The 23666-nt window shown below is 38.4% G+C and overlaps 1 protein-coding gene across 1 annotated transcript in view; it reads right to left on the bottom strand.

Annotated features, from left to right (window-relative positions):
• Positions 1–5444: 5444 nt before the first annotated feature.
• The window catches only part of pax2a (paired box 2a), a 71895-nt gene continuing 53673 nt past the window's right edge, over positions 5445–23666 (bottom strand). The window contains exon 13 of the mRNA XM_087802310.1: positions 5445–5460. The gene's annotated coding sequence lies outside the window, so the exon portion shown is untranslated. The remainder of the gene's footprint in view (positions 5461–23666) is intronic.

The following is a 23666-nucleotide window of genomic DNA, read 5'->3' on the forward strand; positions in this document are numbered from 1 at the left end:
GTATAATTTAGATTCAATTTAAAATCCTTATCCAAACCTGGCCCTAGCACCAACATACAACACAAATTTAATCCAGGCTTATCAACCTTCTAGGATGTTACGATCCTTAACCTCAAGATATATTAGTTATACCACAAATCTCTAAATGTAGATATGGAGCCAGGGCCTTCAGTTTTTAAGCTTCTCTGCTGTGGAACTAATAACTGGCCTCAGTCCAGAGGGCAGACACCCTCTCTGAGTTTAAGAGTAAGTTTAACATTCTCCATCATCAGTTAGGACTGACTGACTGGATCAGCTTTAAGTCCTGGTGCTATAGGTCTAGATATTAGGTTTATTTTCTTCGTCTTTCTTCCCTGCTTAACTTGTACAATTTTAACTCTACTGTTCACGCTGAGTCTAGTTTTGCTTGAGGTTCCTGCCTGTAAAAAGAAGGGTTTCCTCACCACTCTCATTGTGATTTGTTTGGACCGGTTTTCTTGTATTTTGTATTTTAAACATAGTTACACATTTTAAATAAAAATGTATTAACTTGCTAGAATGTCAAGTTGTTTACTAGTTGGCTAATCTGGGTATTGTAGATGCTGTTTAAGCCGACTAAAGTGTTTTGTTACAGACTGTATGGTGAAGTGATGTATTATTGAGTGTTTTTCATGTCTGGTGTGCGAGTATGAATCCTATCAGTTAAATGAAACGTCACATTAGCTTTGTGTGTTTATTTATAGAGCCAGATCCACTAGATCAAATCCCACAGCTCTTAAAATGTATCTATTTGGTAATGAGGGCATTTAATCTGCATGTTCTGATGTTATTGGATTTTTTTTTTTACATTTTACAAATCTACTCTGGAATTATTTGTTTCCCACATTAATGTCTTATTTGGCATTAAATTTGTGTTTCAGGTTGAGTGTGTCCACACTGGAAAGCACCAGCAGCCTGTCAAAAAAAACCTGAGCGATGTGTGGCCCGTGAAAGGGATACGTCCACCCGGCTAGTGGACTCAGAGAAGCTCCTTTGTTTCCTGGCATGTCCCACATACTTTCAGAGGCCAGATAAGCCCCAGCACCATGAAACACTGCTTTATGTTTGGCTCCAGTAACATCCCGGAGAGGGCAGAGTGGTGAGACCAGTCGCCGAGCAGGTAATGTGTCCTCTGTGTCGCATCTTATTGAAGAACCAGAATCCGGACAGTATGTGCAGTTTGAATACTCCCTGATGATTCTTACATTTGTATTTCTTTTGTCAATGGCAGAGGATGTAAACGGGGAGCCCAGGAGGGCGGGGGGGTTTTGGTGGCGGTGGGTAGGAGGCTGGAAGAGATGGGTGGCTTTCGGCTGTTTCCTGAAATCGGATTAGCAGCTACTCTACACTTACATTGCAGGGGCTGCGGCTTTAGTTCAGCCCAGCTCGAGACCACCCAGCGGGGAAACAGGTGAACCACTGTGACTCAGGAAGAAAATGAAGGGTGGGTGGGTCGGGGGGGTAAAAAAAAATACATATGAGAGATGGAAAACCAGAAAGTGAAATACATATCTCAGCAGTTGACATTTGTTAATGTCATTTAAGTATTAGTCTGCCCAAAATTCACTAATTTTCTACTCACAACATGTTGACTAAGGGTTGGGATTATTTTCAGAGTAATCTGTTCCTTTTTTAGAGTTATAGACAAAAATGTTTGTTCATTTTAATGTAGCGACCAAAACTATTGTCTTCGTCTTCATCTTAAAAAGAAAAACTGAAAAACATTAAAATACCTCCATACTGCTCGTCTGTAATGTCAATCTTGTATTGAAGCATCAACATTAGAAAAACACTTAAACATTTAAAGCTTTTTTATATTTTTGAGCGGACGCTGCTGGGACAATATCCTACCGAGACAGGAAGTTCTCAGTGTTAATATTGCGAGTGTTTCCGGTCTACACTGGAAGTGCTTGCAGAATACTTCATGTCTGCGTTGGATGTATCGCTAGCCTAGCAGCGTCCGCTAAAAACAACCTTAAAATTATAGACTTGTTTAAGTTTTTTCACCCAAATATTGAAGCCTCGATATGAGGAATTGTTCAGAAAAAAAATAAATAAATCTATGTTTCAAGTTCGTTTGTGGCAGAAGTTCAAGATCTCTCAGCTCCAGCTACAAGTTGATCCTCATTGAAACACATTGCAAATGTCAACGCTCAATATTTACACTGATGGCCAATTATCTCTCGCTAAAAAAAGCTCAAAATATAGACCTTTTTAAGTTTTTTTCGGAACAATGTCGAGGCTTCAATACAAGATGGACGTTACAGACAAGCAGTATGGAGGTATTTGGATGTTTTTAAGTGTCTTTTTGGATGAAGACGAAGACAACTGAGCTCCAGTCGCTACAATAAAATGAACAAACATTTTTGTCTATGACTCTTAAAGGAACAGATTACTCTGAAAAGAATCCCAACCCTTAGTCGACATGAGGGTGAGTAGAAAATGAGTGAAACTTAAGTATTTTTCATCTGAAACTTTCAGAAAAGAAACACAACACCACCTGCCATGTGCGAACCAATATAATCTGGACATTTAAAAAAAAAAAATCAATAATTCAAAATTATTCATTTTAAACATTTAATTCCCAGATTACCACTGTCTTTTCTTTGACCTTTCATTTAGCTTTATAAATCAATGGCCATCCTACTCATGATACCATTGTTCTGGGGGATTTGGGATTGCGTCTTTTAGACATGGCCTTCTAAATAATAGCATGGCTTGCCTACGTAATTGTAGGCACGAACTGTCGGCACCATTGTCAATGCCCACGAAACAAACGGCAAGTTTTTTGACACCCGGCGTCACTGATGGCCGCTAACAAAACACTGGTTCCTTTAACTACCAATTTGTGGACTTTCTGGACCTTCACAAAAGAGCCAGACATCTCACCCCCAGGACCCGACACTATCCAAGATATCTAAACCTCCAACTGTCACGCTGCCACCGCATCCCCCGCCCCTCGCACCCCCCCTTTGAAAATTAGTTTTTGGCATCCGGCTCGCAAACACACTCCCCTGTCTGCCGCAAGCCACCAAGGCTTTGTTAGGCGGGCCCGCTCTGAGCCCAGAGCCTTCAAGACCCCCATTATGCAGCGGGACTCAGTGGGGCAGAAAGAGCAGGAGTGTTTTCGCCAGTCATGTGGGCACACAGGCATTATACACTCTTCATTGGCACTGTAGATATTTTGTGAGTCTGACGAAAACAGAACGGGAGGCCTTGCGAAGGCAGAAGTTTTGATAATTGGGAGTTATATAAGTTCCCAAATCCTCTCAAGTTTGCTGCCTTCTCCCTATTGTGTGTTTGGAAAGCATGTGAGTCGTGCCACTGTGAAGGTGACAAATCCTCTGAAGGTTAAAGAAACAGGAGCAGGGAAAGAAGAGTCTCTAATTGCGTTACAAATTCAACACAATTTCTCTGGAATATGGGTGTCACTGCTGGCGACGGGTGGAGAGAGATCCAGCTAAACATCTCTGCGTCTGTCAGGAGCAGCTCTGATCAGCACGGTTGTGTTTTTTTTTCTTCTCCCTCCCAATGAAGCACACCAGGGGAACATGTGTATGAGGGTGTGTGTGTTTGAGATGCAGGGATGCATGGTGCAGACCCTCCCCTGAGTGGTAATGCATGAACTGTTAGCAAAACATTGTTGCTGCTGCTGTTGCCAACTATGTTAATAAGAGGTTGTTTGGGAGGTGGAGTGTGAATTACGTTGTTGAGAAACCAAAAAGTGATTCATATATATATATAACATTCTTCATTTCCTTCGTAAGTAAGTAATATTTGTATAGCGCTTTTTCGTGCCAAAGTAACAAAAATGGCGAAATGGCAGCAATGACTGAAAAAGAAAAGATACACCAGGCTTTTTAAAACTAATATTTGGACTCATTTTGGCTTTAAACCAAAGTTTAAAGCTAAAAGATTTAACTCTGACAGATACTGGATATTGCATGTTGGTCTGGGTTGTTTGAGAATATTTTGAGAAGCACTTTTCTACAAGCAATTTCACATTTGATTAGAGAAATGATTTGCTCATTTCTTTGTTGTAAAAGTGTTGTTTCTTTTAAAGAAACAATAAATCGTTGTTCCTACAGTATCGTAATATATGGTAATATATGGTATTGTCAAACATGTATTTTGACATGTATCGTATCGCCAGATTCTTGCCAATACAGCCCTAATAATATATTATATTTAGTCCATATTTATATCAAGGTTCCTAATTTCTAAATGAATAAGTGTGTTGTTAATATGTTGATTCCTCCATAATATATTTTAAAAATGATTTTTTTTATTCAGACGAACACTCAACTTCAATCATCCTGATATGGCGGCTAAAGACACACGGTTGTGTATCTGGACGCTCCTTCATCATTCCTGCTGTCACGTCCTGTCAGCTGCTTATTGCTGCTGCAGTGAGACGACTTCAGAGTGTGTAAATGTATTTATGAATGCATGATTTGGTGAAAGTGTGTACTTGGCTCACTCCTCCTCTGCCTAATAACTGGTATCCCCAGCTGTGCGAGTGTGTGTTTGTCTGCATGTGCAAAGCTGAGGCTCGCCTGGTCACTGAAGCGGAACTTGGCCCCAGTCAGGCCAGTGTGCAGAGAGCAGAGACCAAAAAAAAAAAAAAAAAAAAAAGCCTCCAGCCACGCTCTCCCCTTCCCCTCTCTTGCTCTCGTCCTCAGGGATTTGGAAATAGGTAAAGACCCCCGAGATGTTACTTATTTTGACAACAACACTCTCTGCCTTTTTGTTGATGTGGTACACCTGCGTGAGTGGTCCGTGTCCATTGAAGACCCATTTCATCACTATTTCCCATCAAGCCTCACACATGTTTCTATGTAACGGGTGCTTCATCCTAGACACTGTTATTTTTAGAGAGATTTAAAGACAAATGAGTTTAAATAAAAGTATTGTGTAATATTAAATTCTTTCTATTCTTATACAATATGTAATGCTAACATGCGTTTTACCACCTCTACATGTCAAAAAGCATAAAGAATTTGATCATTAAAATCCTTTTTTTGAAACAGGAATCCATCACAACTCAACAGGAAAATCTATTTTAAAACAAGTGATTTATTCATTCATTCATTTTATTCTTCATTTCAAATCCAATATAAATTTGAAAAATAAACTCCATGTTTTTCTTTTGAAGAAAAAGAGCACGGTGACCAAAATTAGATTTAAAAAGCTAAAATTGTCATGTATCGTCTTCGATTTTATTTTGAATCCTGTTCTTTTACTCACGCCACTTGTTTCCTGAGTTTTTTGGCGCCTGTTGCTCTCACAGCAGCTGCAGCTCGTCAAACAATCAACACCTCAGCAGCAGATTAAAACCAGCTCTCCTGCAGCAACAGGCGCCAGATTATAATCATCACTCCCCGGTTTGTGAATTTCTATATTTCTCTCTTCTTTTTTTGTTTTAATTTTTTCTTGCCCGTCCTGTTTTTGTCCTTATGTGCCAGAGCTTAGTTTTAGTTGTTTAATTAATCTTTTTTTCTAATCAACTCTCTTTTTGTTTTTCCTGTTTCCTTGGTTTTTGTTTTCTCCCCGACTTAAATTTCCTCTGGACACTTTTTTTTATCGCATTTTGGAACCATTGTGATGAAATATTTTTCGTTTCATTCTGTTTTTGTCTATTGATTGGTTGTTGCATCTGCATCTGGGTCCACCTCTAGTCAAAACCTCAAACAAATTCTGTATTATATTATTATTTAAATAACTAAAATGATTTAAAGTCAATCCTCAAGATTCATTTTTTTTACAGACAATATTGAAAAGATACTCTCTCCAGTTCTAAGTGAAGCTTCAGGAAAATATAGTGAGACTTTTTGGACAATTGTTGAAAACTGAACGCCATTAAAATTTGTTTTAACATTTTAATTTTTCTTGTTGCTCCCTTTTTGCAGAGAGAGTTTTGTCATCAGATGATGATGGTTAATATCAGTGAGAGTAGTTCACTGCAGAGCTTTTCTTTTGTCTTAATATAGGTTATACTTCGTTCCCTGAAGGTCTCACACTCAAAGCAAGCTGTAAAAACACACATGTCACGTACGTTAATCCGATTTATGCGCCGTCATGACGGGGATTATTCTGTACATACAGTAGTGCTGAAAGTCTCCGGCAGCAAAGTTCAGCTCAGTGTGAGACACGGGGAAAGAGTGTCGTAAGAAGCTTTCATGGTTTGGGAAGTTCCCGAAACTAATCTGACCAAATGAGAAAATTTCACAAAGAAATGGAAAAATCATAGTTTGTTAAGGGTTTAATCACTCTAACGTAATTTAGAGTTATTAACCTACGACATCACGTGACTCACACACTTGATGGTTGTTTAAACGTTTACAGTTTGATTAAGGTCAGTTTTTAATTTATTTTCGAGGGTAAACAACGACAGTTCTGATTTTAAAACACCTTCAAATATTCCTGAAGATTAAAACTTTTCAAAGTTTCCTCAGTTTGACTGAACTAGAACTATGGACAAAACATGTAAAAAATGACAATACTTTTGTAGGTTTTTTTTTGGACAAACGGGACACATTCTCACTAAGATTTCATTCTGTTTTCTATATTTTCAAATACTAGATTAAGGTATTAAATTGGTATCCTTGGAACTCAATTAGAACATTAAAAGAAAAACAAAATTACAAGATACAATTGTATTAAGATTTATACTTTTTTATTTAAAATAAGTTTTAGCTGTCATTTCTACATAATGAGTTATTTTTTTATTTTTATTTTTACTAATTCGGGCCATTAAAATACAGCAAAAAGGGGCACATGTGACCCCCGGGCCGCTCAGCATGGTTCAGTCGGTTTTCAGAGGAAACTCTTCCATCTTGTATCTTGTTCTCGCACCTCCTGACCTCAAACTGGTGACCAATGGTCAGGAACTCCCAGTCAACCAGAACAGGACATTTCAGTTATAGATTCAAGAAAAACAAGAGTCTCTGGGTCTATGTTTGTGGTATCCCTTGTGTTATCTCTGGGCCAAGGTGACCCTGAGGCCAAAAAACAAATATGTTTGTGGTATCCCTTGTGTTATCTGTGGGTGAAGGTGACCCTGAGGCCCAAAAACAAATATGTTTGTGGTATCCCCTGTGTTGTCTCTGGGTCAAGGTGACCCTGAGGCCTAAAAACAAATATGTTTGTGGTATCCCTTGTATTATCTCTGGGTCAAGGTGACCCTGAGGCCCAAAAAAACAAAAATGTTTGTGGTATCGTTTGTGTTATCTCTGGGTCAAGGTGACCCTCAGGCCCAAAAACAAATATGTGTGTGGTATCCCTTGAGTTATCTCTGGGTCAAGGTGACCCTGAGGCCCAAAAACAAATATGTTTGTTGTATCCTTTGTGTTATCTCTGGGTCAAGGTGACCCTGAGGCCCAAAAACAAATATGTTTGTGGTATCCCTTGTGTTATCTCTGGGTCAAGGTGACCCTGAGGCCCAAAAAAAAATAAATGTTTGTTGTATCCCTTTTGTTATCTCTGGGTCAAGGTGACCCTCAGGCCCAAAAACAAATATGTGTGTGGTATCCCTTGAGTTATCTCTGGGTCAAGGTGACCCTGAGGCCCAAAAACAAATATGTTTGTTGTATCCTTTGTGTTATCTCTGGGTCAAGGTGACCCTGAGGCCCAAAAACAAATATGTTTGTGGTATCCCTTGTGTTATCTCTGGGTCAAGGTGACCCTGAGGCCCAAAAAAAAAAAAATGTTTGTTGTATCCCTTTTGTTATCTCTGGGTCAAGGTGACCCTCAGGCCCAAAAACAAATATGTGTGTGGTATCCCTTGTGTTATTTCCGGGTCAAGGTGACCCTGAGGCCCGAAAACAAATATGTTTGTGGTATCCCTTGTGTTGTCTCTGGGTCAAGGTGACCCTGAGGCCCAAAAACAAATATGTTTGTGCTTGTGTTGTCTCTGGGTCAAGATGAACGATGTCCACCCCTGCAAGTATTTCTGTAAGCCAGGGAAGTCCTCGGGTCACCTTGACCCAGAGATTACACAAGGGTTAAGAAGTAGTATTATGTATTATATTTGTTTCCTTTGGAAAAGATGGTGTTAAAGTATGAATATAGACCACATGAACTAAAATAATTCACACAGACAACTTCTTCTTTGATCAATAATTCAATAAATATTTTACATTTCTAACCCTTGTTTATTACTTTCAAACGTAATAACATTAGAATATCTGCCTGGAAGACGCCGGCTCATCACTTTCACAGCCTGACCAATCGCTGCCAGAAAAAAAAACTACATCTGCAGGATAAACATAAAGCAAACACGGCATGTATCCTCTGATTTCAACATCCTGCCAAATAAAAAAATGAATATCCACCTTTCAAACAAAGGTATGCCTGCGAGTGTGGACCTCATTTCAAGCACAATTAACTTGAAATGGAGTGCTGCAAGATCAATAGTCCCCAGTTGATCCAGAGGGAGCTGTCAGTCTATGGAAATGGCACACATATGGTAATATCCTGAGCTTAACAACAACTTAGAGGATTTACTGTTACTGTTTTCAGGCCCACATGAATAACAAACAGCAGCTCACCCCCTGGGAACCATTTTGTTTTACCCCGGCTTCAATTAATCTTTAAATGGGAGGATACCATTCTAGGGAAATGGCAGGGGGGAAATGAATAAAGCGATTTGAAGAGCCATAATGACAATTAAAAAAAATACACGTTTGATGGATGAACTGTCAGTGTTGGTCTCTGTGTTGAGTCCGAGATGATGAGATAAGATAGCACTTAACTGGAATTATGAAGACGTTAAGACGTTATTCATGATACTGCTGAGAACAGGTTTAAGACCGGACACTTTCAGAGTTCAGAGATTTATCAAAAGTTTTTTCTGCAGTCATCAAGTCAGATTCGTTTAGCGGAGTCGTGTATGGACCGCCCGGTACTTATAGACAACGCGGTGTCACCTGAGATGGCGCTTAGGTCAATCTGACGGGGGTCAATTTGAAATTGATTTACCTCAACCCTGCGATTGATGAGGTCCGTTCGAGTTAAACTGCAGAGTTCTCCATTGGACATGCACTTTAGAGTCTGTATTGGAATTGGACTCCGGCTCAAGCCAGGTGGGAAATTGAGTTACAGAGCACAGCGTGAGAGGGATAGATGGCCTCGCTGTCCGTCGCACGGGTTTGTGTCTGATTTTAGAACTTCAGCTGTTAAGAGTCAATATTGGACTTTGAAGAGAAAAAAAAAATGTATACACTTTTCTTACTCTCCTATAACACTGATGGAAAAACCTTACTGTGAGCAAAGACAATTACACAATAATAGTGACTTATTTTCAGGATCTTAAGTGATAAATTTAAAGAAGAAAGTCTTGAACACATAATAAGAGTGTTAACTATTTGACAACAGCCTCTTGTGAGACTGTAGTTAACCAGGGGTCTAAACCACTAAAGTCAACCTTTTCACACTTGGATGACCTAAATTAAATCACATGTTTGCTGTCATTAAAGGACAACTAATGTGTCGATTTAAGTGTGTCTTAAATAGATCTTGGACTCTATTGTACTCATCAGTATGTTTCTGTTTGTACAAAACTCTCTTTAAAATGAAATAAGCCCCGCCCACGGAAAACACTTTGTCATAATGCACATTAGCTGCATATGTATTTATAGACGCCAGGGAGGTTGTATACCTTGACCCAGAGACAACACAAGGGATAACTCAAACACATTTGTTGTCCACCACTGGGTCACCTTGATAACACAAAGGTTAAGTGTGACAACTGGTGAAGTTGCCAGCACTCCCTACGATCGAAGATATTTGCAGTTCAACTGAAATTAACACTATATAGATTAGAATCATGATGAGTATCTTACGGATTCTGAAGTAGAAATTTACGACGGTGTCTTGAAAAATTGGTCATCATTAATAATTGTTAAAGATAATTAACGCACAACCAGGAGGTGACTACAAATTCTGTAGTGCTGCATAAAATTTTTCTCCAACATTGTTTTCATACTCCTTGATAGACTATTATATAATTATATGCTGTTAACAAAAAAATAAATAAAAATTGTCATTAGCAAAAACAGAATATAAAAGCAAATAAACATCCTCTCAGTTTAAACAACAATCCAACATGCCTTGTTATGTATAAAAGCTCAACTTACAGTTAGTACAGCGAACAGAGATGGTTTTAATGACCAATAGGGTGATATTAAAGCAGAGATGATAGCGGAAATAACAAACCCATCACACGAAAACAACATGAAACAGCCTAGGACCCATGTGAGCGGCACATCCCTGAAGCAAACTCTTTCATAGTATTTTTGTGTTATTTAGTTAAAAAATCAATTAACCAGCTTCTCTGTTTTTGATGGAGATGAAAGGTGTCTAAAGGTCATTGCTTCCTCTTTTGAGGATTACAATGAGCTTTATTAACAAATCACACATTTTCTCTTGACAATATTTCTACAACAGTGATCACATTAAATAAATTTAAGAACCATCAGTGTGTATTCATGAGAATCAGCTTGTGTGAACAACTAAACAGAGATATTTCTGGTCTGTTTATGTTGTAAAGGTCCGTATCCACACACCTACGAGGCATTTTGCTGAAGTAAAGTGGTTTCTAAGCTGTATATTAACTGGAACTTCCACTTCAAAAAGAGTGCTGTAGAGCTGGGTTTGGAGAAGGACTTCACTTGTTTGCGTAACTTCTAGATCTAAAGCCAAAAAGGCGGAGCTTAAAACAAGCAAAAAGGGTTATATGAATTATAATTAGATATAGAAGATAATTAAAATGAAAAGAAATACACTACCCTAGTGGAAATTTGTAATTATTTTGGTTAAAAGTTGTATACTTCACCCTAGAGTCATAAATGAACAGAAACAATAATGTAGTGTTGCTAGAAAATGATTTCATTGTTCTTCAGTTTTTATTTGGATTTTAAGGTTTCAGTGATAAAAAACCTCAAATTATAGATTTAATGATGGAAGCTGTAGGTCACATAGAATCGCTTAATGGGACTCCTGCACAGAATCCAGATAGGAAAGGCCGCTTGGTGGACATTTAAAATGAGCTGTGTTTGTTAATATTTATGCTAAATAATTTGTTCATAGCCTGGTCCTCGCTGCCAACATTACCGTCCTGAGGGAACCTAATCCAAATACAGTATCTACTCCACAACACTCAGGGCTGTGCGAATGTGTCTAAAGCAATTCCCTGTTTGTTTTCCAGGCGGCCACTTCAAGTAGATCTAAATTGCTACAATGATTTGGTAAGTTACCTCGGACGTACAAGATGTGGGCAAAGAAATGAATAAATGTAAAAATAAAAGCTCAGTCTGGGGCCCGCGGCTCTTCCTGACTTCGTCTTTTATCATGTAAATAAGACGAATGGGACTGGGTTAGCAGGACAATTCCCAAGCCGCCACTTGAGCCAAATACAACTTTCCTTAGCTTTAGATCCACAAAGAGGAATGTGTTTGTACTTCTCAGTTTTAATTTAACCAGAGTGTCAGCTGAAGAGGCACGAGGGACCGGATCGCTCGCGTGAAAAGGAGGGGAAACCTCAACCTGGCGCTCCACGTTTCAGGAGTGTGTGTGTGTTGGTATTTGGTTTCCCGGCAAGGGAAACATGCTTCTTTGCCCCGCTGTTACATTTGATTCATTACAGGCTGAAACAGCACATCAGCTCGCTTATTATGTCTTAAAAAAATCCTCCCAGCGTCCCAAAGAGCGAAGGGGGAAGAATCCACAAAAGAGGGGCTGCCTTGAAATTGACAGCTGTTATTGTGCGGTGCCATCTGGTGCATTTGTCAGGGAACAGAAAAGGGTTAATATTCTATCATGTGTGGTAGCGATGGCAGAGCCAGAGAGGAAGAAGATGTGCCAGGAGTCTGAACACCCGGTGGAGAGAAACCATCCACATTAACACGCCACCATATCCACCAACACGGCTAATTTAATGGGTCAAATGCGGCTGGAATGCTGCCAGATTACCGTGCACACTGGGATTTTTCACTCCACAGAATACCCTAGGAAGGATAAATATTAACGCTGATGAACGAAGCAGGACAGTTGATATGTTTCTTCGGCTTTTCTGCGGAGCTGTCATTAGTCAGTGACCGCAGATGTAAATGGATCCAAACAATGAGACTGTGAGTAGCGATCGCCCCTGGAGAGGACAAGGCCTGCTTGAAATTAATAGGCCTCCCGTGGCTACAGAAGCAATGGCGAAATAAGCCTAAATGTCCCCCAATCGGTTGACAGACAAGACGCGAGCATCCAAACAGCAGGTAGTTATTATATGAATTGCTGGAGAGGGACATAAATGTGATGCAAGTAAACCATCACGCTACCTTTCAGTTATTGGACATAAAATAAAACATGGCTAAGAAAAGAAAACTGTTAATTTTAATTCGTCGTGAGGAAGCCACTCACATATGAGTATTTTTAGAAACCCATTTACCCAAACAGCAGCAATCTACATTGAAAAATATTCTAAAACAACGTCAGATGTGGTTTCCAGAACTTCCTGTTAAACCTTTACTATTACAGTAGATGAGTAATAATATTGCTGATTATGTGATTATGTCCACCAAGGGTTGGGATTATGTTCAGAGTAATCTCTTTGTTATTAGAGTTATAGACAACAATGTTGGTTCATTTTAATGTAGCGACTGGAGCTCAGTTGTCTTCATCTTCATCTTTGTCCAAAAAGACACTTAAAAACATCTAAATACCTCAGAAAAAACGTACAGTATATAAGTTTATATTTTGATTTTTTGGTAGTTATCAGTCTCTCAGTTCCTGCCTGACAGATTTCCATAATCAAACACATTGCTTGTTTAAGTTTTTTCACAATTCCTCCATCCTTTAATACAAGCAGGAAATACGAGCAGTATGGAGGTATTTAAATGTTTGTAAGTGTCTTTTTGGACGAACACAACTGAGCTTCAGTCGCTAAGGAAAGTAAGGTACAGATAACTCTGAAAATAATACCAACCTTTTGTCTACATGAGATGAGTAGAAAATGATTGAAGTTTGAATTTTTGGAGAAATATCACTTTAAATTAAGTCTAAATTCTAAAAAATGAATGTCAAACTGAAATCCTATAATACGCTATTTCGTACATAAATGCTTTCAATTATCTTAGAGTTCTTCGTCTCTTTTACTTTGATTTTGAGTCAACTATTTGCAAACCTTATAATTTGGTGGGCAAGGTTTCGACTTCCATGTTTTCTAACTGAAATACACAGCACATATGTCAAAGAAACAATGTTTGTTAAAAAAATTGAAAAGTTAAATTATTCTAGTCGAGTAGATCATGTTTAACTTGAATCAAAGCAACAGACCACGATCAAACAGAGTCAAATATTGAACAAAAAGAAAATCGGATCAAAATTAAAATGAAGTTAAATAACAATTATTTCATAGCTTTCCCATAAAGAAGCTCCACAGGAAGAGATAAAGTCGAATGACCGTTCCCCTCATTTTCTCAGCAAATCTTTTTTCAATCGTGAAACTCATTTCTTATTCTAAGAGCTTGTGCACAAAATGGTCCAACATTTGAAACAACTGGCAGGGGGTAAATTAGTGCTCGTAGACGAATGATCAGATAATGAAGGACAGAAGAACGTGCCAAAACACAATATGGAGAAGAGTCCTCACTGTTATCAGCATTTATCAAAGATGGGCTGAAGCCTTAGAGAGATTATCAAAATAATTGTGTGACGATTTTTTCCACAGTAACAGCATTTTGCTATATACGTTTTCATATATAACTTTCCTATCAATGGGGTCATTAAACATCTTTATATATCAAATAAATAACCATTAATAAGACACATATTCAGATCTTAGCTGTGTCACTATTTGACAGCCGATTACAGAACACAAGTATTATTTTGTGTGTACGTCGTACTCCTTGTTAATAAAACATTTACCTATTATCGTTAATAAACCCTCCAGATATCCTCTAGTTAGAATTGCGAACTTGCTTATTTATTTCGGCTGTATTTTTTCCACAATAAAAATAAACTTTCTATTAATTTTATTTCATTATGTTGATTTACATTTTCTCAAAAATTTACTTTTTCTTTTCACAACATTTTTTGGATGAAGACAAAGACAACTGAGCTCCAGTCGCTAAATAGAGTTAACACACATTTTTGTCTATAACTCTACAAAGGAACAGATTAATCTCAACTCTTAGTCGACATGAGGGTGAGTAGAAAATGAGTGAGTTTGAATTTTGGGGGAAATATCTAGCTTTAGGCACGTTTTATATCATTGTCACAGGTGAACTCTGGCTCTGGAACTTTCTTGCACAACCCAGTAGAAACAACGAGCAAGCAAGTTGGTTGTACTCATGCTACCATTTTAACTGAAGCACCAGCTAGCCAGCTAAAATGTCATTGAAATCCACTAAAGATCCAAGTTATTTTGATAACAGACAGACAGACAGACCTCCGTGGCGGAGGCGACACTGTAGCCCTCCAGATGTGCTGTAATTAACCGACTCATTATGAGACTTCACCTTCTATTTGCTGTCATGTGCCACTGAATCGGGGTCGTTCTCGCGTGGGGTGATAAAAGTGTCTGAGTTGAGCGCCAGCGCCGCCGTGGAGTGATGGAACTGCTGAGTTGGTCAATAATCTATTACCACGTGCAGGCGTCCAGAGAGTGACAAATGTCTGCCAGTGGAATAGGCTTGTAAAGGTCAGAGCTGGCTGACTGACCTCTGCACCCCCACTCGTGCATGGGGGACCGGCAAACGTAGACGCTGGTGAAATTCTCAGTTTGAAGCATCTCCTACCGCCTCTGATTGTTGTGGCCGCCGATGATTCATGATCGGTGTGGAGGAGAATATAAACATCACAGTTCACTTCCTGAATCCTGAGACATACCGAGTAGAGGTTTCTACTGATACCTGGTAGTTCTGACGTTTAAGTCCAGGTTTGTTGGGACCGTCTTGCCACTTTACTACATTGGGCTCTCTTCTATCCTTCTCTCTCCTCCTCCGTCGTTCTCCTCCTTCCCAACTGGTCACTGCAGTAGACCATTCACACAGTGTCTGGTTCAGCTCCAGGTTTCTGCCTGTCAAGAGGCAATTTTTTCCTCACCACTGTGGCTCATTGTAAGTCGCTGTGATTAAACTGAAAGGTGTCTTTATTTAACTTTGTTAGGCCTGCCAATGACAATAGTGTGATTTGAGTTCCATGACATGCTTCGACAACGTCATGAATAAAGTATTACGATTAAATTATGATTCTATATTTCATTTTCACAATAGTATGTAGGATTGTAGTAGATATCCTCTAAAACAGCATTCCCCGACCCATGGTCCGGGGACAGGTACCCATCTGTGAGACATTTGTTACCGGGCCGTAGAGAAATAATAAAAAAAAAAAAAATTTCCATTGATTATAACACCTGAAAGGTGTTTATTTTATTTTTTAACGCAGAATTTCTCCAAAATAAGCATGTGAGTCTTGTCCAGTAAAAATGAGTAAAACACAAACTCTTTAGAAAACATGCTTCTGTTTTGTTCTAGTCCTCATTCCATATAAATAATGCTAAAACACCAACTCACACATTAGCACATAGTCTTTAAAAGCTAGGAGACACACACATAAAGAACACCATCATCAGCATACAATCAAATACACATAGATGCAAACAGATCTTGTTGTAACCAGTCCAGAGCTCTTGCTGATTCAGCGTTATGGTGAGATGTATTTTTCATGCACTAAATTGTAGTTTTTTGCAGGTTATGCTATAGTATTTTGACTTGTTTCTTTCTGAAGGTTGATCCGTGAATATAATCCTGACATTTAACCAGTCCGTGGTAAAAAAAAGGTTGGGGACTCCTGGTCTACAAGAGGTCTGAGGCGGTCATTGATATAAACCGCTATAATAATTGATTTATAGCATCATAAATCTGCCATCTTTGACGATGACATATGGGCTACATGGCTATATAAAATATTATCTTTTTTAATAATCAATTTAGCTGCAAATACTAAATTGAAAAGTTATGATATTTTGTGGGTTGGTAGTCTGTATCATAAACCTTTCATTCTGCAAAATTAAATATAATCCTCAAAGCTAAAATGTAATATTTTCATGATCAATTTATCCAAATAACATGAAATATATATATATTATATTCCAATGTTATGATATTTTCTGGGATAGTATTCTACATCCTCTAGAAGATATCTATGGCTATCAATGATTGTAACTCATGGGCAATATTGATTTATCTCATCGTAATCTTAACCTATTTTAAATGATCCGAAGCACATTAACAAGATGAAAATCTTGAAAAATGTGTCAAACAAATTAATAGATAATAATAATTAATAACAATAAATGAATTACAAACATGGATTTTAATCAGTAAAGAGTATGACAGTGATATTAAAGGATTACAAGGTAGATGCAGCCTTTTTTTTTGCTGTTCATTTAAAAACCGGAAATGTATTCAGTCTCATGACTGGAGAGACCATACGTCAGTATTTCAGCACTGTTGTGTTAAAATGTTGTCAAGACTCTTGTGTTATGACAGATGCCAAGACTTGCCTTATATTGCTTCTGATTTGTTTATATTGCATGGTTCCTTCCGTGGTTGGCTTGTTTTATGCCCGGACAACTAAAGTTTATAATGAAAAAAATTAAACAGATTATTAAATGGGTAAATCCATAGAATTTCTTCATATATAAGATAGCTTTTGATGCTGCCGTTGGACACTAGAACACCTTTAGAACACCACATGACACCGGCCAGTCCTTCGACCAATAATAAGGAACATCTTGTTGGCCTTTATGTTTACTTCCTCACGTCTGACGCAGGAGATTTCGGAGTCACCCTGATGAGCGTATTGGCAGCTCTGCTTTCACGTTGCAGTGATCGGAATAGATGCAGACTATTTAAGTATCAAATCAATAACAAATTAAATTTTTTCAGCAATGCAAGCTAAACTGAGAATCATCCGTAATTAGCCCTGACAGACCGCTGGATGCTTTGAAAACCCACAGTTGAAGCAGCAGATTATTTTTTTTACTTCCTGTGAGTACCTTTTTACGTTGCTGCTCTTTTCCCCCAATGTTGTTTAATCACAAACCTTATTCAAACTACTCTCGAGTGGAATCGCTAGATTAAGTAGCCGCATTAATGCTGACCTGTCGTTCTCACCCCTGCCCCCCCCCCCCCCCCCCCCCATCCCATCGACTGTTGAGGAAGTGGAAATGAAGTGCACCTGAATGACAGGCCTTTGTGGGAATCTGCACGACGGCTCTGCCTTTTTAATAGACTTACAACTCATTTGGCCTCTAAAGCTTGTGAAGCCTCCCATGGGAAGGCCGGCGGCACACACACACACACACACACACACACACAGACGCACACAGAGACGCACACCAGCGCTAAGCTTGAGGGAAGAATATGCAGGAATCACAGCAGAAGTGAGAGGAAGAGAGATGGGATTTGGGAAGACAGAATAAGACAAACACACAATGCTAGATTAAGACGGTGTGTTTGGACAAAGCCTGATTAGGCCGTCGTCAAGCGGTAAAGGAGAGCGGGAACAATAGACGCCACTTCCCTTCATAGGGAACCGACCTTCCTGTCTGACCCGCTAACCTCTGTCACTGACAATATGTGTCACAGACGCGATGACACTCTGTCAGACGAGTCCCCACCACCCGCGGGCCGCGGGCCAGGACCCCCAATCTCAAAGTTGTCAAACTATAAACTCCAATTATTCTGTCGTTGAAAGTCTTAGGATGCACCTATAACCCTTGGGTTATCTCAGGGTCAAGGTGACCCAAGGGCCTAAGTTCGTTTACCTTGACCCAGGGACAACACAAGGGATACCACCAACACATTTGTTTTCGGGCCTCCGGGTCACCTTGACCCTGAGAAAACACGAGGGATAAAGACCTTGAAATTATTATTTGATGAAGGTGTTCAAGGATCTTGGGAGGGAAAGGTTGGTTGTAAGGTGGACAGATCAGTGCAGTGGCTGAAAAAATGAGGTCTCTGAATTGTCCCTAAAGAGCTGAGCCAAAAGACTCTCCTTCTGCTATATGATTGTGCTCTTATTTATGTTCATCAACTTTGTGACCCAAAGGAAGAAATCACTTTTTATATGTCTTAACTCTACTTTATTAATAAGGTAAATAGCTCAGGCATTCAGGAGAGACTTAGAGTAGAACCTCTGCTTCTCCACATGGTGAGAAGCTAGATGAGGTTGACGTTTTTTCAGGATGATCCTGGTAGCATCTCTGAGAAGAGACCCTAGGCCAGTTGGATGTTGGAGAGAGTTCATCTCCTGCTTGACATGGAAGCACCTCAGTGTTCTTCCAGGAAAGCCAAGAGAGGTTTTATGGCAGAGGAAAGTCTGGACCTTTTAGGCCCCGAAACCCATGAATCAGATCTAGTTTAAAGTAACACATTTTACTTGTACACAAGTGAGAAAGAATAACACAGAATTTACTTGTTTGTCCGAATCGTTTCTGAAGCACACAGCTGTTAGTTCGCTGTTATATCGTTATCCCGGTAACACAATTATTTTCTTATCTTTTTTCTTATCTTACTCCAAAGGTTTCTAATAAAAAAAAAGATGGTGGTTGGAAGCCATCGATGTACTCCAAAATGTGAAAATTGAAGCCTTTTGTTTCTTTTTGGTTTTCATGTAAGCTCTTTTCAATGTATATATGTGTCTTTATTCAATCCTCATGTTCATTCATGTTCATTCACGGGACTAACAAGGATCATCTCCATTTCATTCTGAACTTTCCATCTGTTGTGCAGGAGCATCTCGTCTAATGATCACTGTCTCCTCGCTGCTTCTTTTGTCTGCCAGACACAGAGGTGGGGGTTCTACACATAAAATGAGGCGTTTTGAAGATTTCAAAAACATCTTGACTCCCTTAAGCTGAGGAGCAGCTGAGGTTAAATGGTCCTCTCGCTCGTGGCACCCATCGTCCTTCTCAGTCTGACAGCTGAGGACCAGACGGTTGCCATGGCTACACTCTCCTCCCACAGTCAACCGCTCATGTGAACTACATACATACAGAGAGTGTATATATCCAATATATTCTCTTGGAAGTGAATGACTGAAAAACAGTGGCAACATTAATTCCGATTGTGAAAGCAGAAAATGATTTCCTTTCATGCGCTCTGACGTTTAATTGTTATCTGTTGCAACTGATGAGAAAACAAAATGAGAAGTCGTATTCGGAACAGTAAAAACAAATTCCCCTCACTATAGATGACTGAGCTTCCGTTTGTTTTGTTCAAATTGCAGAACTTTTTGGGTGAATGTGGAAGGATTCCAAGAGATAAGTCAGTGATCAGGAAAATAATTTCAAATATTATTTTCCAATAACACACTTGGTGAAACAGTGTGTTTTTCACTCAGTGGATTTACTGGAGTTTGCCATCAGAAGAAAAGCTCATGAATGATATAGTTGGAAATACTGGAAGAACTGTTATATTCAGTTCAAAATGTGCTGTGAATTATAATTCATAAGTACCAGATTATTAGATCAACCATCTTCTATCCAAGAATTATTTTTTCAAAATTACTTTAAAAATGTAAAATGAAATACATTAAGATTAAGTCAGATTTAGATCAATGATGACAAATTAATAACAAACATTAATTAATAATGTATTTAATTTAACAGGATCTTATCCAGTAATGTTACTGGTTCAATATCTTTTAAGAACTGCTGTTGATTGAAGAAAAAATAAATGTTATTTGTGCTGGACTAGAAAGCCAATTTATGTTGCAAACATGAAAGACCTTGCTGATTTATACTATATCCCAAATTTACATTCCTTATTTGAGTTCAAAGTACATACTATAGCACAACATACAGGTTGAGTTGAAGTGTAAACATACACATCTGCTTTTATCTTATTTTATATATTTATTTTTTCAACCAGATTTAAGTATTTAAAGCACCTGTAGGCCTCAAAAATTACTTTAGGCTGGAATTAAAGCCTTAAGTGAACCTCGTTGTTTAAGGCAAATATAGTGTGACAATCATGTCAATAAAATAGTTAGTTGAGTCCCTTGGATTTGCAGACTTCCGGGATTAATGACAAAAGGTGATAAACATCGATGCTTGACCAATCACAGCAGAGTATGTGTGGTTATGGTACAGGTTAAGTAAAATATGAGTCATTCAATGTGTGGGAGAAATCTCACACATGGAGATATTATCTCCAGAAAAAGTGCTTTCAGTGGGCATAAATATTTCAATGAAAATAAAGTTTTGTACAAACAGACACATACTTGTGAGTACAATAGAGTCCAACATATATTTAAGAGACACTTAAATCAACACATTAGTTGAACTTTAAAACATGTTCACTTGTATGTTACTTGCTCTGAATGCCCTCCACAGGTTGGTTCTGCTGTGTCTGACACTTCAGGAATGTCTTGTTCGGTCCTATTAACCTTTGACCCTCATGCAGCAGTAGACAGTTGGAGTAAAAAAAAGCGAGTGGTTAACCAAATCAGCGGAGATAAGAGAACATTTGTTCCACAATATTGCAGCCTCCTGGTCTCCTAAGGCGCGTGTGCTTGCACAGAAGGTGCAGGCAGATATTTGGGCTGCAGCCAAAGCGTTTTCCTCGCTAGCAGGCCACCTCGCCGGAGCTGCAGGTGCTGAGGAGGACTCCCTACTGGTTGATAGTGTGGTCTGTGACCCTACAGGCTGATGAAACAAATGCTGGTCTTAGGAAAATAAACTTATCTCATTTGGATGACAACCCATCGCCGCAGGTTATGTTGCACCAGTTTAGAGGAACAATCTGTACGAGGTCAGCGGCTCGACTCCCGATATGGTGGCAGAAGGGATCGAACACACAACTTCTCTTCAGGTTGGACAGCAAAGTTAGCTAGATATTCCTCATTGTTGTGCTGCTCTACTGAAGCTACTGCTTCACAACTCAAATGAGAGATTTGTTTAATAAATACTAAAATTTCAAGGCTTCTCTTCAAATCATTTAAAGTTATAGTTCACTCATAATTCAAACTTCACTCATTTTCTACTCACCCTCATGTCGACTAAGAGTTGGGATTATTTTTAGAGTAATCTGTTCCTTTTTAGAGTTATAGACAAAAAGTTTTGTTCATTTTAAAGTAGCGACCGGAGCTCAGTTGTCTTTGTCTTCATCTTCGGTGGCCTTCATGAGGAAAATTCCTCAGTCCTTCAAATGTTCCTCATTGAAATACATTGCAAGTGTTAAGATGTAGGATTTGTCCTAGCAGCGTCCTTTAAAAACGATCTTAAAATATAAAAATCTTTCATTTTTTAAAAATTTCTAATGTCGAGGCTTCAATACAAGATGGACGTTACAGACGAGCAGTATGGAGGTATTTGGATGTTTTTAAGTGTCTTTTTGGACGAAGACGAAGATGAAGACAACTGAGCTCCAGTCGCTACATTAAAATGAACAAACATTTTTGTCTATAACTTTTAAAACCAAAAGAAAACTAATAAACCCAACCCTTACTCGACATGAGGGTGAGTAGAAAATTTGTGAAATTTGAAAAAATAAGAAAAATAAATTCAAATATGTTAAAATGTAAATAAATATACTATTTTTATTCCATAAATTATTTAATTTCCCTCTGTTACAACATGAATATGTCTTAGTTGAAAAAACGTTTCATTTATATATCTTAATTTATAATTTATTAATTTATATAAATATAATTTTATTATAACGTTTTCATTTGTTCAGGCTTTTCCTTGATTTTATGGAACTCCTGTCGTGTTCTCAGTTTTATCTTGACCTTTAAAGTATACTGTATACTTTATTGAATATTGTTTTGATTGTTAAAGCGCTTTGTGACCCTGGTCTGGAAAAGCGCTATACAAATAAAAATTACTTACTTATACACAGTGCTCCATACATTTACTGATTTCACAGGATTTTTTCCTGGATCATTGTTTCATTTTCCTTTGATTCATTTCTCCACATTTGTTAATTCAATTTCCTGTATTTAGTCTTTGTTAGTTGATTGACACCCTCATTAAACTTGAATTGATACAACAACAACATTACATTGTTGATATGATGATGACGATCACTATAATTTTGATTTTCACTTGGAAATTTTACGCTATTTATGGCCCACTGCTATTTACACCCACAATGTACAGGTTTTAATTTGCAGTCAGACATTTTATTTTGAATTATTACTCTACTGATAAAATCTGATGTTTTTTATTTATTACAAATTAGCAAATTTTTTTCCGATTGGCCCCTTTTTTTAAACACGTTTTTTAATTAAGTCCAGGAGGTTCTCAATATACTGGTTTGTGAGTTATTTTCTTTTTAATCAACAGTCATCCTTTAAAAAAACAAATAAAACAAGTAATGTTTATGAAACATCTGACTTTATTAAATATGTTTTTAATGTCTCCTGAGCTACCTCTGTTATCTACTAGACCTCTCGGTCACCTTTTAATAACATCATGACTATCTGTTCACCCTTTAAATTTAAAAATGATAAAAACACTACATAAAAAAACAAGTCTTGTCTAGTTATTATTTTTTAAGGAATATAATCTTTTAGATTTGCAATATTTGCCCTGGTTCTATGACACTGACCCGGCCCTGACCCCCGGGGTGCCCCCCATCACAGAGAGGTGTTAGTGTGCCACCCAGTGTGATGGATCACCCCTCAAATCCCCGTGATCCTGCAATCACAGCCAATCACCGGCACGCTCTCTGTTACTATAATGATCTGCAATGATTCAGGCCCAGAGTATTCAGATGACGGATGGCGGGTCCTGGGAGAGTGGGAGTCTGAGGCCGGGGCTCCACGTCTATTGACAGCATTGGTAGTTTGAGTCCTTGTTCACATCTTTATCATAATGAACTGGGGGTATTTAACCCCGCGCTGCGTCGGGGTCTTTTTTGTGTCTTAACACTGATGCTTAAGGTGACCCCCTCTGGGAGACGCCCACACATGGCAGCACCATTTTATGCAAATTTCCATGACCTTAAATCGAGCCGGGCTACTCCCACATCTGAGGAGGAAAGGGGGAAATGATGAGCTAAGCAAGGGCATTATAGATTCTTCCAAGTGCTCTTTTTGTTTTATGTTTTAAAATATGGGTTTGGTGAAAAATATGTACTTTCAAAATAAACACTTTATGGTTTGGTTCACCTAAAATTAAAATTTCACTCATTTTCTACTCACCCTAATGACGACTAAGGGTTGGGATTATTTTCAGAGTAATCTGTTTCTTTTTAGAGGTATAGACAAAAATGTTTGTTCATTTTAATGTAGCGACTGGAGCTCAGTTGTCTTCGTCTTCATCTTCGTTCAAAAAGACACTTAAAAACATCAAAATACCTGCATACTGCTCATCTTTAAGCCTCAATATGAGGAATTGTTTAGAAAAAAATTAAACAACTGAAAGCGCTTGCGATATTACCCAGAGTACTTCCTGTCAGTGAAGGCTGAAGGCCCACGAAGACGAAGACAACTGAGCTCCAGTCGCTACATTAAAATGTAACATTTTTGTCTATAACTCTAAAAAGTCAAAGATTACTCTGAAAATAATCTTGAATGAATAGCAAAATTAGTTGCTACATTAAAATAAAATGTGTATAATTAAATGTCACTGTTCATTGTAA

Source organism: Callionymus lyra, chromosome 11 (assembly GCF_982586985.1).
Source record: "Callionymus lyra chromosome 11, fCalLyr1.hap1.1, whole genome shotgun sequence".
NCBI classification, from domain to species: Eukaryota; Metazoa; Chordata; class Actinopteri; order Syngnathiformes; family Callionymidae; genus Callionymus; species Callionymus lyra.